Source organism: Lepeophtheirus salmonis, chromosome 3, assembly GCF_016086655.4.
Source record: "Lepeophtheirus salmonis chromosome 3, UVic_Lsal_1.4, whole genome shotgun sequence".
In the NCBI taxonomy this organism is placed as follows: domain Eukaryota; kingdom Metazoa; phylum Arthropoda; class Copepoda; order Siphonostomatoida; family Caligidae; genus Lepeophtheirus; species Lepeophtheirus salmonis.
The window spans coordinates 38999160-39017575 of NC_052133.2; the positions used below are offsets into that span (position 1 = coordinate 38999160).

The 18416-nt window shown below is 30.2% G+C and overlaps 1 protein-coding gene across 1 annotated transcript in view; it reads right to left on the bottom strand.

The window, feature by feature from the left end:
* Positions 1-18416, bottom strand: part of Eip63E (cyclin dependent kinase Eip63E) — a 126100-nt gene that overhangs the window by 84583 nt on the left and 23101 nt on the right. The gene's annotated exons all lie outside the window — the stretch shown is intronic.

Here is an 18416-nt window from a genome sequence, read left to right on the forward strand (position 1 = left end):
CGGTATACCGATACTATAGTAACGTCGGGGTTACTCACATATTCATTAACAGATATTGGAACCAGTACTTGCAACTTCACTACGTCATAAATATATTGAATCACCGATGACGTAGTCCCTCAAATTTATGACCCCCACTATCCCAAAAAAATTATGCAGTCGCCCCTGTAATTGCATGTCAATTACCGTAAAAAAAAATTTATTCTATATTTCAGTCGAAAAAGTACCGAAATACCGATACCATTATTCGTACCAGTATGAAAATATTGGTATTTTGACCGCGCAATGACTCATTTAAAAACGTTGCTCTACTACATTGGTATTGGATACTATTGATACTAACAACATCATTACGGGATGAACAATTGGCCATCTGATTACGTAATCATCCAAATTTTGACTCAACAAACTAAATTTTTCTTTATATAGAAAAAACCAAGAAAGAAAGTTGTCAGGACAAAAATTCTAAAATAGTAAATTCCTCATCCCACTCCTCAAAATATTCTTACAAACGCCTCTGTAAATGGCCATTTTATACCTTTTTGTATTTTTTGTCGTAAAAGTATTCAAATATCGATTCCCATTTTGACACTAGAGTGGGTACGAACATATTAGTATCGTCACAACACTACAAGAGCTAATTGTAATTAAAACAATCAATGTTCAAAGTACGGCTATGGGGAAAACAAGCAGACCATAGAGATAAAATGTATGGAGGGATGACGCGGAGATATAGGTGATGCCGTCACAGAAAAAGAAAAAAAAATGATTAAAACCTTCCAGTTCTTAGACTTGACTTGGTAGATACGTAACGTATGTTAAAAACATAGATAGCATTTCAAATATTTTTTTAATTTTAATAATAAAATTGATTATTATAATTAAATGAATTTAGAGATGTAAACATATTAATTTTTGAAATGAATTAATATTTTATTCCAATTTTTAAATATAAACCCAATTTTATCTGGCCTTCAAAATATTATTGATGGATTTGGGAAACTATTTCGATTATATTTCAATTTAACAATCAATAATAAGGTTCGTGTGAATGTCTGAATTATCTTTCTTTCAAGTTTTCCCAAATGATATAATTTTATCATAACACTTTGAAAGAGATTTAATTAGTGTTAATATATGGTTTCATTCGAGAGATGAATCAAATACACGATCATTGATTACTAGACTGAATATTATTACTCCTGGAACTGATATTTTGTACAACGCTATACTAATACTATGAAGTTGTTCGAGCTTAATTATAGCGGGGAATACTGTGTTTTCGATTGTTTTGGTCAAAGACCCTTTTCCTCTCGTCTGCTTTTGCGACGTCACAGAATTTCCCTTACTATTTCTCAGTTCTCTATGTATTTTATCTCACTGAAGTAGACACATCAACAGTTTACAATGAAATACAGAGTACATTTCTGTTCTAGTGAGGTAACGTTGAGACATACACAACTTTTTCCCCCAATCTCAATCTCGACTGTCAAAAGGTAAAGGAAAAATTAAAAAAAACAAAACATATGGTGGCTAGTTTTCTGTATTTTTATTGCCGCAAACTGTTAATAACTATTTAGATAATACACATTGAATTAATAATTTTATCAAAAAAGTAATAATGGCAGATTGATTGATCTAAATTAATTTAAAAATCCAAATACTTTATATTATTATTTTTGAGTTAATAGTACGTAGATTCAGCTGCTTTAAATCATACATGAATCAACTTTTGAAAATTAATGGCACAAAATCTTCTAATATTTCATTAATGGGGTAGTGGTAAAAGAAATACATTCAAATAATGGTCGCAACATTTAATTTTTATAAATCCACGAAACCTTTTTTTGGTATACAATTATTATTATTAGTATGGGACGGATTCATTGGAATCGGGAATCGGAGAATGCTTAATTTGCGATTCCAATACTCATGTATTATTATTTATTACTGATATTTAACGATGCATTACTTTTCTAAGTTATTAAAAAATATATATTGAATATATCCCTCAAACTATAAAAAACGACCATGTGAATTGGTTAATTGAATCTTCTAATTTTATAAATAATAAAAAATGCTCGAAAACAGAGAGGTAACAAATTGAACACAAATTAAACGTGAAAAAAATAGTTCTTAACAAATACAGTCGGTGCAGATATTGTTATTTTAGGGGAATAATTTTTTGAAAGTGATCTAGCTTGCTCTTACAAACATTGCATTTTTTTTTTTCCAACATTCTTTATTTGGTTTATATATTATATAGAACATACATATATATAAATAAACCGGAGCAATTTCGTAAAAAATTACATAAATAAACATTATAGTTTAAACTTAATGCTCCGGGGTAGAATTTCAACTAAATATCAATCTTTGAAAAAACAACAGTCAACATGCAAATTAAAAATTATGATAAATATTTGTTAAAGTTTTTAAAACCCTTATTAAAATACTTAGATGATTCCGTGAAGTTGACGGAAGGTACCGGATTTCTTCCCTGCAAAATTCCATGACTCACATCCTGATTTAGGAATTTTCATTGTGAGAAAGACATAGCGGGCTGAAGCTGCCAAGATGATATGTCTCAACTCATCCTCCCGAATAGGCTGATAATTAGTCAGTCGGCTGGCAGCGAGGGCTTTACAATTAAGAATTGCAAAGTCCAGAGCCCTTGTTACCTCAGAAGTTCCACCCTTCCTTTTTGAAATTCCAAAAAGAACAGGACCTTTAGCATATTTATCTTCCCCATTCGTCAGCCCTCTTAGATTTAAGATACAAAATATTTTAGTATATAGATGGCTGGCAGTCCACAAACGCATGAAATGTGTTATTATATATTTTTACACAGTCCTTAGTATATTTAATACAATCTTTAGAGATTTGTAACTGCACGGTAAACTTATTATCATCATTTATTCCCCTCAGGGAAGACACAATTTTTCTTTTCCAACCCATAGGGAGGCCCAAAGGCTTACTATGCAGCTCCCAGAGTCAATTCACAGCTGCATCAAAATTTAGGGGGACCATCTTAAAATTGAGGGGTCCTTTAAATTTCTAAAAAAGAATTTTTTATTTATTTTTTGCCGACTTATATCAATGGTTGTTTCATTTCTAAATTCAGGGGTGAACATCCAAATTATTCTCTGAGCTGAGCCCCAAACTGGAGAGATCAAAGTTGTAATTTTGTTGGCCAGATTAGTCCCCATCGTAAGCCAAATGTACAGTTCTCGATTCGTTATACTTCTTCTCTATTCTACTGCTGGATTTCTTGAAATATCCACAAAAATTTTGGAGTAAATTTTCGGGACAATACGAGATAGTTGGGCTACTCCACCACCTATATGGGATTTAGGTCTTTCTGTGGCTTCGATATCATTCTTATAAAACAAACAATTAAGCCATTTGTCTTCTTCTAAAATAGTTTTTTCAGCTAGTTGCGGACTTGATGTAGCCTTATATAAAATTAAAGGTATTACCAAATTGTTATAAAAGTCATCTCTTTTTTGAAGGTTGAATCTTTTCCAAAAATAAATTCTTTTGTTGACTGAGGTCCAAATTTCGTTCCAGTTATCTTCATGAATACCACTGCTATTCCATTTGATACCCAAAATTTCCACCATTTTTCTAACTTTGCAACTTCCGACTTTAAGACCCTCTTCAGGCTTCCAGGAGCCCAAAGGTAAAATAGAGGTTTTATTTTTATTCACAGCTAATCCTATTTTTTCTTTAAACTTCCGAAAATAATTAAGTAAGACTTTTATTCTGGCAATTAGATGAGAATCAGAAATTCGCCTCTACGGTTAAAGTTAGATCATCTACATACAAATCAATAATATGCTGAGATCCCTCAAAGCTAATCCCAAAGCCTCTGTACCTCTTTGTAACACCTAAAACAAGTTCTTCGATTGCAGCTATGAAAAAAGTGGAGCCGAGGGGCATCCCTGACAACAGCTCTTTTCTAAGATGATTGGCTTGCTTTCTAGTCCATCCAATGAGATCGTTGAAGTGCTGTTATATAGCAGGGCACCAACGGGGTTTCAAAACGTTTCGGAAGTAACTTGTAGAATTTGCCTATGGGAAATAGAGTCGAAAGCTTTGTAGTAGTCTATTGCTATTATTGCTCCAAACTTCTTCCTACTTTCCAGTGTGTCAATTGCAGCTTGAATATTCCGTGAAACATCGGAAATTTGCCTATACTTTAAAAATCCTTTTAATTCAATGCCATTTTTTTTTGTTGAGAATTGGTTGCATCTGTTTAGCCAATACTCCAGAGAGAATCCTATATGATTCCTTGAGAACCGTAATTGGTCTCCAATGGCTATAGTTTGTCCCATCTCCTTTTTTCGGAATCAATGCAGTTCTTCCTTTTGTTTGTTATTTGGGTAGCCTTCCAAACTTTTCCATAGAACGTCCAATTTTTAAAAGAAAGGGAACGACTTCATCGCTAAAATTCGAATAGACTTTACCCGAGACTCCATTTGGACCACAGGCTTTATCATCCTTATACTACTCTCCTATGAAGTTAGATATAATATCTTTGGAGAAGATATAATTCCCTTGAACAGTGGAAATTACATCTCTTTTCGGAAAGTGGCCTCTTTTTGTGCCAACAATTTTTTGGAAATGGGAATGAAAGTAGTCTAATACATCTTCAGCTTTAGTTATAACTGTTCCTTCATGAATAATTTTTTTAACGCAGGGGGCAGAAAATCTATCTGTCTTTCATAAAAAAATTTCTTAAGTCTTCTATACGCAGACCCTTCCGACTCAACTTTTTCTTTCATTTCGGCCTCAGCAATTTCTGCAGTTTTAAAGAAATTGATTCATTATTGAGAACATTATGCGCACTTGACTGGCGTATAATCTTGTTTCTTTCCTACTTTCAAAAAGAAACCGTGAAGTCGCTGAATGAATTATTTTTATGAATTTTATTTGCATTTGGGAGGTTTGCCGTGGGATTCATCCCCCTGAGAAAATTTGCCTTGGACAAAGCTCACTGGGCAGAGGAATCGGCTTCTTTATATTAAATAAAGGAAGGCTTTTTATTTCATCAATTGTAATTCCTAGAAATTTATAGCAAAATTGTATTTTTTAACTATTGTTTAAATTATTAAAGAATCGGAATCAGTATTGGGATCAGGATTTGTTTTTGAATTGTCCCATCACTAATTATTATTGTGTATATAGGACAAAACTAAAAACAATATTCAATTATTTAAACAATTAAGTTAATGGTTAAATAAATGAAATACTGTGCGTACATTAGCCGGGGAACAAAATATTTTGATTAATATAACATCAACTATGATCGTGGGGTAATAATTCTAACTCCCTAGCTTTTGAAGTTAGAATAAACAATAATGCGCTCTTTGTTTTTCATTTTAAAAAGATGTGTTTTGTTGTTTTCATTCAGGGTAATGTAAAATATATTATATTACCTACATTACATATTAACAACCCTCAGGTATGTATATATATGTAGAACTGTAATTTCTCTCACTTTATGTACAATGTTCATACATACATATATTTCTGTATTTCATTACCATCACGGCTAGCACCATCATCATCATCATCTTTCCGTAATAAATTGCCGTTTTTATACTTATTTATTAAAAAATATAAATCATTATTCTGTACATACATGTTATATGGTTCAAATGAAATGGTATATCCAAGCAATGATGTTAAAATTGTCTAAACCCTTCTGAGTATAATTTAAAAAAAAGTGAGTACTTCTTGGTATCATTCAAGATAGTAGTATCAGTCCAATTATTAATTATTACAATTAGTATCCGGCATTGCCAGGACAAACTAGACGTCGGCGAAGAGACAAGATTTGCTTCAATAATATTGACAGTAATTACACAAGACATCATCGGTGTTAAACATTGTTTTGCATGAACACACTCGCACGTAGTTACTCAATACATTGATTTTCTCTCATCAAGAACGAAGTATAATAATAACAGCTTGATTTTTTTTAATATGACGTTATTACTGATGAGATAGAGTACTTTAGTACCTAGAGCACTACCTGGTGTATATGTATCCATATACAATATACAGCAGGGATCACTATATACAGTATACCCTGTATACACACTCCATCCTTGATACAAAACGCTTGCAATATTTCATTAATATGACATCATTGTTATTTCATAGATCAAAAATGACGGATTTACATCTATAAATATATACTTTTGCTTAATTAAGTTAGTCTTATTATGTCTTTCTCTTATTACCATATGGTTTTCATCGAAACTCCGTTCTATGGTCATAGAACACGAATATTCAAAGTAATTTCCAAAATCAAAAGGAAAAAAATACAAAAAAATATATATATCACACTGCATTTATAACTGAATTAACATCTTTTTGAATGTATAAATCTCTTGGATTCAAAGTTTTTTTTAAATATATTCCTCTCAAAGCTATACACCTAGTAGCGAAACGCACTTGTCAGCTTGGGTAGATTCCTGCTCTATGTGAAATATGTTTCTCATGAAGATGTCGCTTATTATGATACCACAGATGACGTCACTATTCTGTTTTTCCCCACATGACGCATCCAACTTTTTCTTCCCTTTGCAGAATTCACCTTAGGTGATTTCATGGATGTTGACTAGTTAGTTATTTAACAGTTTTCATATATACCCAACACCTCTAGGTGAAAAAAAAACTTATCGCTTACTCAATTAATTTAGAAAAGTATTGGTAACAGTTCTTTGTTTCACCATTTGGTTTATAGCTGAGTTCCTCCTTATTTTGAAAATTTAAACGTATTAATAAGCAAGGTATATCGTATTACGACATTGCCTCACAAACATTAAAATGGAGACTGTATTTGGTTGTCAGTTTTCAATTTTTAAACTTCTCCTCACCCTAATCAGTGTTCTAAACGTTGATTGGTTGTAGTGGAATAAGCTTTTGTATTTAAGCTCTGAACAATGCCCAACAACTATAGAATAGAAATTCCATAGTTGGGAAGAATGGCCAAATGACTAGTGTGGAGTTTCGTCTGGAAATCATACAGTTATAATTTTAACCAATTCGGTTCAACTTCAGTGTTTTTTTTTGATCCGGTCCATCTTTTTTAGAAAAGTATTGTAAAAAAAAAAAATGACTCGGTTGGGACTAAAATATCGATCTAGATGGCTTTAAGAAAAATAACTTATGACAGAACCGGGGAAATAATAGGGTATAATCAAAACTTGGGTGAAAGGATGCGAGAAACAATAAAGTTAACAAGGTTTTATATCGTGATCTCTGTCATCAAATATATCGTCCCCCAATAGTTACCAACAACTCGTTTTATGTTAATTTACGTTCACGATAATTTCGTAATCTTAGTCATGTACGTTTGCAACTGTACCTATATATATATATATATATTGTAGTAATGAATACAACATTAATTTCAAGGTTCTTTCTCCTAAACGTCATAGGCAGCCACCCACTAATTACCATGGCTATTAAAAAAAACAAAAACAAATAAAGGTGAATGAATGAGGTGTTGTTTTCCTGTTACATATCATAGTATTATGGTGTTTTTCTGTTTTCCCCCCTCTCTTCCGAACATATTCATCAACAGGTATGATTATGGTAAATAAATTGACTTTGTACGTGAAATATGCAATGGGTATTCATTCTTAGATAATATATTATAAAAAAACAGAAGAAAACGGAAGTTATTGTTAGATAATTTTGACTATAACGGATAAAGAGAAAGTTGGGTTTAAACATCAGCACCTTATAATCTTAAAACCTAAACAATTTGAGATAAATTTAAGAAGTTCCTAATTTTTTGTGGAATTTTCTCTCCTTCAAACAATAAACATTTTAAATCACAGAACCTCCTCATTTTGAAAAGGACAATTGTTGAGTTTTAAAGACAAGAACGTAACTACAGTGGGTGGGAGCATAGGGGATATTGCAACAACACCCAGACTAAAATTTTGTGAATAAATTTGCTGTTTTTGTCTTTAAAAAAAAAGAATGTTGTCGAGATTTTGATTTTTTTTTTGTCAGAATTTGACGTGATTTCAATATCTTAAAATGTTTATTTTGTCAAAATTGTCAGATTTGTTAAAAATTTATCCAACACTCCCTAGTAAAAAAATCTAGTAATGTTTGAAGATTGTAATCTGTAGAGGCCTTTGTCATATAAAAGATCGACACTCTTTACTAAACCTTAAGTACGCGTCCTAATGGGACGCAAAAGTCGCCTAATAGTCATAAATTACTTTATCATATATATGAAGCAGTGAAATAATCGTTATTCTACATCAGCCATCTTACAGTTATCAACATTTAATGTTTAGGTATAAGAATGATAATATTTTAATTAAGGCTGAATTAAGTATAATGACAAACTATTATCGTGCATTAAAGGCTCTTGAAGTTATAATGAACAAATTCTATATATGTTAAGCTGATGCATATACTTGAATGTAATATTATTGATAATGAAACCATGTATGTAGAGGGCGTTGATAACCGGGAAAACCTTAATTTTCTACCAAGTTTCTTCAAGTTATGTTTGAGCACTTTTGTGGAATAACTTACTCCTAGTGTTGCATTAACTACAGAAAGCGGCGAGTACAACCGATCCTGAATCTGTAGCCCATTTGATTAATTCTAACCTCGGAGTAATTTTTCTCATGTTTATTTAATTTTTTCTGAAACTCAAGTATTAGCTTACGTTCTTCAACACTTTTTATTTTGTCAAAATATAATTATTTGTGTTTAGTTTAATAGCTAAATGTTGTTATCAGTTAAATATTAAGTAAGCTTTTAGAATATTAAGTGTAACTTTGGTTATGGGTAATTTGAACCATTTTGCATGTAGGTATATTTAGTTAATTATGAGTAGTTTTGGATCGGTCTAAAAAGAATGCAGTCTTATCATCCCGGACTTAATAAAAAAATTCTGTCCAAGGATCGGTCTTTTTATGGTAGCTACAACAGCGGAATGGAAGTAGTTACATTATACATTCTAGCTTTCATCTATAATTTTCTTTGTTTTTATATTATTCAATCCTACCTATGAGTGAATAATAGCTATAAAGATAGCTAGGACCGTATGACTGAAAAACCGACGTATTGGTCCTTAATACAGTTGAATGGTAAAAAGGATTGCATAGATAAAAAAAAAAAAAAGACTGAGAGGAAAAATAAAAAACTGAAAAGTGAATTAGTCCTAAGGCCAATCCAACACTAATTATTTGTTATCTTGTTAATTTAAAAGTACTCAGATATATTTTGTTAAATTAATAGTAATATTTCAATTGTTCGAATAAACACTATTATTTTTTATATTAAAATTATATATAAAAATCTAAAAATATTGCCAAAACTAAATTGGTATCACAGCTATAGTACCATGAACTATAGTATGAAATCGGTAATAAAAATTAAAAATGGTTTAAACTTTACAAAATAATGCTCACGTGTCAGTATCACTCACATAAGATGATGAAAATTCCCTGTTCTCCTTCTTCCCCCATCTTATTCTTTCAATCTACACGCAACAAAACTTCAATGTATGTATGTAATCGTATTTTAATATAGGGTTGAGCTTTACTGAAATTATTGCTCCATGAATAATAATCAAATGTACCTAGATAAATCTATTTATTTACTATTTCTTGAAAAGTATCCTTGCGGCAAAATGGAAATTCAGCCAAATATCCAGAAGTTGCTTAAGGCAAATTGTTTGAATTCGAATTTCAAATATGTAGTTACACCAGCCAGCCAGCTCCCTCTCCCCCTATAACAAAACCATGATTACGGCATTGTTCCTTTTTATCTTATAACAAGGGTTCATATATTTAGTCATTCCGGCTCTATAATTTATATTAAGGGGGAATTTAAGTTAAGACAAACCTTTAAAATTTAAATTTATGTTGAAACTTTTGATGACTTTTTTATAAAAAAAGCTAGGCATCTCTTTGAATAACCTTTTTTATAAATTTTTTTGCTGAAATATTCCTTTTTTTTCTATAATAACCTTTTATAGACAGCCTCTTCCACCAAATATTACAATTTTTTTTTTGAATTCCATCAAATTTTCTGACTGCCAATTCCATGGGGAGGTATCACCCTCCTCTCCTGTCGCAACAGGCACACATACAGGTTATATAATTAGAAAACAAGGTCTAATATATATATTTTTTATTACTATAAATAAAGAATCATACTTCCAATTTAAGTATATTTCCTTTTTTCTCATAGCTACTTGTGACTTATATAATACAACGTCATATTATATAAGATGCTCTTTCCCCAAATATTCTTCAAATTGTAAGGGTCATCATATTATTTTTTTACATATTGGCAGTGCTTTGAACTTATACGAGATGTCACCAATTCGTAGTATAAAAATAAATAATTTTTTTTTAGAAGCAAGCATCTAATCAATCATCTCATATTTATGCAAATTTTGTCCTCAAAATTACATCTAAAAATAAAAATGTTCCATTCATTTGGGTATAACATAATAAGTCATATCCTACTTTATTTTGCAAAAATAAATTTTTGGCTGAACATAATATAACTTTGTCTAGTTAGTTATAGAAATATCTCAAATAAATATCCATCATAATTTAAAAAGTGTTAAATATGATTATTACAAAGTATTAAAAATTTAGAACATTTGAAAGCATCTCTTCATATCACCAAAAAGTTTCATAATAATATGCTTATTATTTCTTGCTTAATATAATTGAATGTATGGCAACTCATAAACAAAGTAAATGGTTCAATCCCCTTCCTGAAAATGTGTTAAATAGGAAGAGCACACATAATCGCTCTACAATCTACATAAAAAACATAATAGTAAACAAGAGCAGACTTCCTTTGTGGAATGAGCCATACATACATTCATAGAAACTATCACAACAGCTATGTGGGATGATGACATTGATGAAACGAGTCAAATCCTCGTTTGTACATTTAGGTAATTCCTTCTTACCAACCCCAATCATATAGTCATAATCATGTATAGGTAAGACTAGCTTTAAATTTATATTTTCTTTTTAAAATATAAAATAAATAACTATATTTGACGGTATTTATTACCCAATGCAACAGCATTTTTCCTGCAGGCTGAATCCCACATTTATTATTGTTATGTAAGCTGTAGAAACACGAATATGACAATTAAAACTTCCAATACATGAAGGGTTAGCCTTTAAAGCCTTTTTTAAAAATCAAGATCTTATGGTATAACTAAGATTCAGTGCCATATTTCGACATGAAAAAACGATATATATGAAAATCAAAGTAAATAATAAATTGATAAAAACATTTCAGTAATTAAAAAATGAATTATTTATAAAGTGATCCTGATTACATTTAATAAAAAATGTATATAACAACCAAAAAATCGAGTAAAATGAAGGACCTTACTTAAATGCCGATACTTTTTTTATTTTTTCTTCAAATGCTTTATATCATAGCTGAACTTTGGGGGGCCAAAATAAAACATTACTCTCCAACAGTCAGCCAACAGGCATTAACAACATAACTCTTAACTTAAAATACAAAAACATTTTTATATCATCTTAAACCTTATGATAAAACCATAGTCAGAGTTTGAAAGGTGAATGGTGCTGACTGTTAGTTGACAGACTAATGGGCCAGCAGTTTGAACGTTGATATCCCTAATTATAACACCAATCATTTTAATTTACAAATATGTATGGATGCTGTTATGGCATACTAAAGAAATAGGTATTTACGAGTAATCTATAAATATACAATAGAGTTTTTGTGTGTCTTTTATGGGTGGTCATACCGTTGGCCGTAAGAGGTTGAAACTTTGCAAGGGGTCTTTTAAACCTGGTGAGGCTAAGCAAGGGGTTTAAATTTTCGGGAGGGGAGGGGGAGTCATATAAGGGGGCTTATTCTATGTTTTTGGAGCTCAAGGAGAAAAGATAAGGGATAGTTATATATTAAAAAGTGACTGGCGTCCCCAAAACCCATTAGACGAATAATAACGCTTTCTAGATTTATTCAAAATCAAAAATATAAAGAAGTAAAGAAAGAAATTGGTGAAATTTGCAGTTTCGTTTTTTTATGTGTTTATAAATTTGACACATAAAAATAGATGTTTAACTGAAATATCTGTCATTTTCGGAATAGTTTTTCAATTTTTTTCTCTTTTTTATCAAACGTTAATTTTTAAGAAGAAATACTACAAAAAAAAACCACAATTTTCTAACACTTTTTTGGTTTTACAAGTATGAAAAAAATCTTAGTAGGTTTGTGTTCCTCTTGATATGCTGATAAATGCTATTAACTACTTTTTTATATGTATAAAAATATGATGGTTACGAACGAGTTAATAAGAAATCAACTGCATCTTTTCCTCAAAGGACCTTTCAGAACGAATTAGCGTCGATATCAGGCACAGCGTTGTTCTACTAATCCAAAAATATACATGTATTTTCTTGTCAGCAGTCGATATTTCTGCTTCTTTTCCACTAGCCAGTGTTCCGAACGTTGATTTTTTGAATTCGAATGAGCTTTTTATTAAACTTGATTCACAATTTATTGAATAATAATTCCATAGATGAAAATAATTGTATAACTACCAACTGATTTTGGGCCTTATTTGTTTCTTTCCACATGAAAGATTGCTTGATACAATAAGGGTAATGCTGTGTAAAGGGTTCTATTGTGGTTATATTGAATATTAGCGACAGTATCTGATACTTCTCTGAGTTATTAGGCCTCGGCAAAAAGACAAACACACTTTCCTTTCAGAATATAGTCAGATATGTAATCTCCTTTTCTTTCCTTTTTCGATATAACACACTGAGCTTGTGCTACACACTCTTGTATCAATTACTCCATCTGACTTAGGAATGGTCTTTGAAGTCCATATACATCATGTATAATTCCTTCTCTAGGAGGGACCAAGTATCTAACCAACGATCAATGAGTTTAGCAGAATAATTTCTCCCAAGTGTGTTGTCCATTGCTCAATAATAATATTAGACTGATATATTACAACCCAACACTGACTATAGTTACAGTATCTTGATCACAAGTATACTATCAATTATTCATTCAATATGACACATCCTCTCATTTTTTGATTGCAACTTATTCAAAAATCCCATTTTGTACACAATATTTTATGAGTTATACAAATATAATTAAAAATGCACAACAAGAAAATCTTTATTAGAGAAAACAAACAAACTTTTTGTTTGCGTTTCTTCTTTCTGTTGTTGCTTTTTGTTTCCCTTGCTTGTTACTTATGATGATTATTTTAAACATATAATAATAACTGCATTGAATGCGGTAAAAGAAATATAGAATTGAAGAAATTTGTAGCAATAGGATTCATATATAATATGTAAATAAAAACATTATATTGTTGATGATTTTTTCATTTCATTTTTATTATACGGATTATTACTTCTCATATATATTTATTTAGCTTAAGTAACTTAATTTCCTGAATTTTCCTTACTATATATGTACATTAGGGGGTCCTTATTTTTTTTTTTCAATTTACGAAATTTTAGGATCTGCTATATTTGTTTACTTTTAGTTAGTAATAAAGAGCAGGCAATAACATGTATCAAATTATGTTCATTGCTTAACACATCCTCTGGTCAAAGAATGACTAGAGATGATACTTTTGTAGATAGCGAGGAGAATAAAAACTGTAATATTTATCTACAAAAAATCCTTCTCTAACAATGACAAGCGATACAAATGATGAATATTGCGCAGTATACAATTTTAATCAAAATTGAAAGTGATGATTTTTCTCTCATTGATATGATTGTCGCCTCATTCGTTAAGAGTATTTCTAATTAGCAATAGTAAAAAGATACTTACTATATATTATATAGTCCTTTGCTACTTCATGACCAAAAAGTGTATTCGGATGTAATTTATTTATAAATGTTTTTTCTTTCAATTTTCTTTCCAAACTTTTTTTAAATACATATATTTATGGTTTATTTAATATTATTTGGTTGTATTGGCATTTTTTCTCAAGTAAGGTATAGGTAACAGGTTACCAAGGTTTATACGAGTAAAAAAAGTGAATATCAAAATTTTCAAAATCTTTAAATTTTTCCTGAGGCCACATTTTTTGGTGGATTTACTTGAAAATAGGCTTGAATTATACATATGAATGTTGAGAAAGAGCTTATTTGATGATCCAGCATCAATCACGACCTGGATTTGGTCCTGGAAGGAGGAGAAGGTGTTGACGAGGTACTTCCTTGGCATGTCGGACATTGTCTCCTTGATGGTATGAGATGCTAGGATTGTTTAAGATTTAACTTAGCCCCAGACAAAATAATACATGGGATTAAGATCCAGACTGCCGATGAGACATATGTATTGCCCAATGAAGTAATATAAGTGCTCACTCAGCCACTTCAGCGACCTGTCTGAGACATGACAAGCTGCTGAGTCTTGTTGTCAGACCAATTTGCTGGATCCAAAGCAGCCCAATATGAAAATCGTTGTGGACAAAAATTCTTGTTTCTTGTTACATTTATGCCAGCAAACAGCTGCATCATAGCAAAATAGCTAAGCGCCGATATGCTCTTAACACACTGTAATAATTAAGAATTTTGACTGAGATACACTAACGAAAAAAAAGATATGCAAGAAGCTACATTTCGTTGAAGTACAATTAAAGTTCTTTTAAGCGAGTGAATACTAGATACTCATACAAATTTATAAACATTTTGGATATCAATTCTATTCTACTAAATTTATTATATTTTCAAAAAGTTGTTATCTGTAGTATATAGATGATATTATAACAAATACTCAATTTTGTCTGAAAAAAGTTTTACAATTTTAAATCTTTAAGGGCGTAGCCCTACCTTTTAATCGTTTTTTAAACAGTTCAAAATTTGTATAGAATATTTTAAGAAACAAAAGAAACATTTTGATATTCTAACACATTTATTCTCTATTTTTCTATCACTGGTAGTAATAGCATGGAGGTAACTAATTCTGCACGAATATTTAGATCTTTTCAGGAAATACATGTTAGATGATTTTTTAAAAATACATTTCTTGAAGAACTTTTTTTCTAAAAAATATTACTTGATGACGTTTTTTTTCTTCAAAAATAAATTTTTTGATGAGGGTTTCTTTAGATAAGACATTTCAAGATGACATTTAAAAAAAAGGTATTTCATGATGAAGTTTTTTTAAATGAAAGACATTTCTCAATGAGGATTTTTTAGATAAAACATTTCTTTTGAAAATGCATTTATTGATGAGGGTTTAAAAAAAAGACATTTTTGATGATGTTTTTTTAGAAACTACATTTGTTGTTGATATTTTTTCAGAAAATATATTTCTTGCTGAAGCTTTTTTTTTTTTTTTTTTTAAAAGTCATTTTTGATGACTTTTTTTCTAAGAAAAGACGATTTTTGATTACACTTTTTTAAGAAATCATATTCCTTGATGAAGTTATTTTAGAAAGTACAGTTCTTTTTGACATTTTTTCAAGGAAGACAATTCTTGATGAGGTTTTTTTTTTTTGTAAAAAATGACTTTTTTTGATGAAGTTTTTTTTAGATAAGACATTGCTTGTTGACATTTTTTTAGAAAATACATTTCTTGATGAAGTTTTTTTAGTAAGACATTTCAGGATGACATTTTTTAGATAAGACACACTTTTTTTAAAGACACTTTTAATGAATTTAATCAAAGACCTTGACTGTGGAGCCCAGGCCTGCAGTCCCTGCTTATAAAATTCAAAAAATAAGCTACATGTGAATGTTTGTACAATGTACATACATAAAAAAAATTATCTACCAAATAAATGAGTTGTAATTTAAAAAAAAAAAAAAAAAAATTACAATATACATTGGAAGGTAAATGCTGGGTTTAGGGATAATAATGCTAAATAAATACAACTCATGATACGGATGATTATTATACACACACATCATCTCTTACTTCTACAAAATTACACTACTGCAGATGTTTTTCTCACTAAACAAATCACGTAACTTGTTTTTATTTTTTTATTCACTATGTATATGTACATAATATATTAATTCTCTCTATGATTGACCACCGTATAAAACTTATTTATATTTTTCTCAAGCCCAAAGAGTTAAGGAGTTACACTCTCTGTATACATATATTATACATACATAGATGTAAAATCAAATATAAGAAACTCGGGAAGGAATGGGAGAGGAATAAATTCATTAAATATATAATGTATTATTATGTAGATATATTCTTAATGCAGTGCTGCTTTTTCCTTATGTGGAAAGTAAAAGAAGTGAAGAGCGACTGTTGAGGATGGAATCTAGGGCAGTTTGTAAATCTACTTTTTTCGAACTACGATTATGGGTAGTGGAGAAAAGTTGTTGTTGCCATGCAGTAAGGAAATAACCTGTCTGAAATTAGGTATAAGCCATATCATCTATAGGTCACACAAGTTTGAAAAAAAGTCTATTTTTCAAATAAATTAAGTCAATCTTTGAGTTAATATATAGAATTATTCGTTATTTTGTATTATTTGTAATAACATTTAATTACGGTTTAATCCCAGTTATTTTTAATTAAAAGCTTTTACTACACAACCAAACGACAGCAAAACAAAAATAAACAAGTTCGCCGGAGGAGAACATATTGAATTCAAAATATAGCTAAATTTAATGTTTAAACATATTACAGATTGGTTTTGAGTTTTTTTTTATTCCATAAAAATCATGTTTTTCGTTATTTAGTCATGTAACTGCAAGTTTTGAGTCCTCAAATCTTGATACATATTAATTAATTAATCATTAGTAATTATTTGCTAACGTCACCCTATGGAGCTAAAAGTGAACAAAACGTAAGGCCATTTTGGTGATCCGTGAATAACAACAAGTATATATTTTTACATAGGTAGATCAAAATATAGTCTTAAAAAAGGGTAAAATATTAATTAAATGTTTTGTTATTAAGAAAAAATCATCATAAAATAATGTATTTAAAAAAATCCTAATTATAAATTTGCATTCAATTACAGTAGGCCTTTGGACCTGCACGATAATTTGATCCAAAAGGAGCGTCGAGAAGGAATATAACAGTATGTAGAGTTCGACAAAATTTTCTCTATAATAAATAACTGAAAATGGAATAATCCATTCTCAACCATCAAGTTTTTTTTACCTAACGTCGCCTTTTTTATTAGAGGCCAAACCACCTTTTGAAGAATTTAATACTAGCATATAGCTGCAAAAAAAAAAAACACTTATATTGGGCCCTTCACTTTCAAAAACGGTGCAGCAAGCATGATTTTACAAAAATTTCATAGAAATATGCTCAGTGTTAAATAATACAATTAAGTAAAAAGAAACACATAATTAAAATAGTAAATATAACAACTACAATACGAGCTTGTACATTGAGATTGATGAGTTTAAATGTCACGTAATTCGAGATAGATTCTGTAATTTTGTTCAGAGGCAAAGTTTTCCTCCATTTTGCGTCTAACTCAAAATATGCAGAGTTCATAGTTAGTCAAGTTCCGTTATTCTACGTTATTGGGACAAAATTATTGAAATCCCCAGTCCCTTTCTGTATGTAGATATCTAATGGGAATAAATCGTCTTCCAATGTGTGTTAAAGAAGGATTATGAACGCTTGAAATCTTGAGAGCTTTACATTTCTAATGTCATTATCTTCATTCCACAGATACATACATATATAATATATTTTTAGTATTTATTATACGCAAATACATCGTACATAGAAATGTTGTTCCAGACAAAGTATCAAAATAATTATGTATATTCTTCAGCTATTCATACTTATATTATATGTATGTAGAAGGGATATAAAACTACATGTATATTCTTATTTTTTCTTGAATACATGGGCTCCCTCTTGGTAATATACTCGTTGGTGTCCTCTAGTTGATTAAAATATGATTGCGACACTTTTGTTTCGTTTAACATTCTACTAGGATTGTATAGTCTCTAAACCGTCCTTATTACTAGTCTTTGGAATTTGGTCCAAATTTTAAAGTACAGGGTATTATTATCACGGTTTTTGGGAACAATAAAAATCCACGTTATATGAAATCTGCGTTATGCGGGGATTCCCTGTACACGTAATAAGGATAACATTATCTTAAAAGAGGGAAAAGACAGGATAGTTGGATATTATTATTTATCGTTCATCATACCTGTTCCAAATTGCCCTATGGTTGGAACAAGTTGGCTCACAAAATTGCCGACATTTAAATTGATATTAGACCATATATTTCCCTTCATAAACGGCTTAATCTATTAATGCAGAAATCATTTTGAAAGAAAGTATTACAAAAACACATTGAATCTCGAATGTTTTCATATCAACTACTAGTTGATCAAAAGTAGAAAAAAACTTAATGAAAACACGTCATGTTT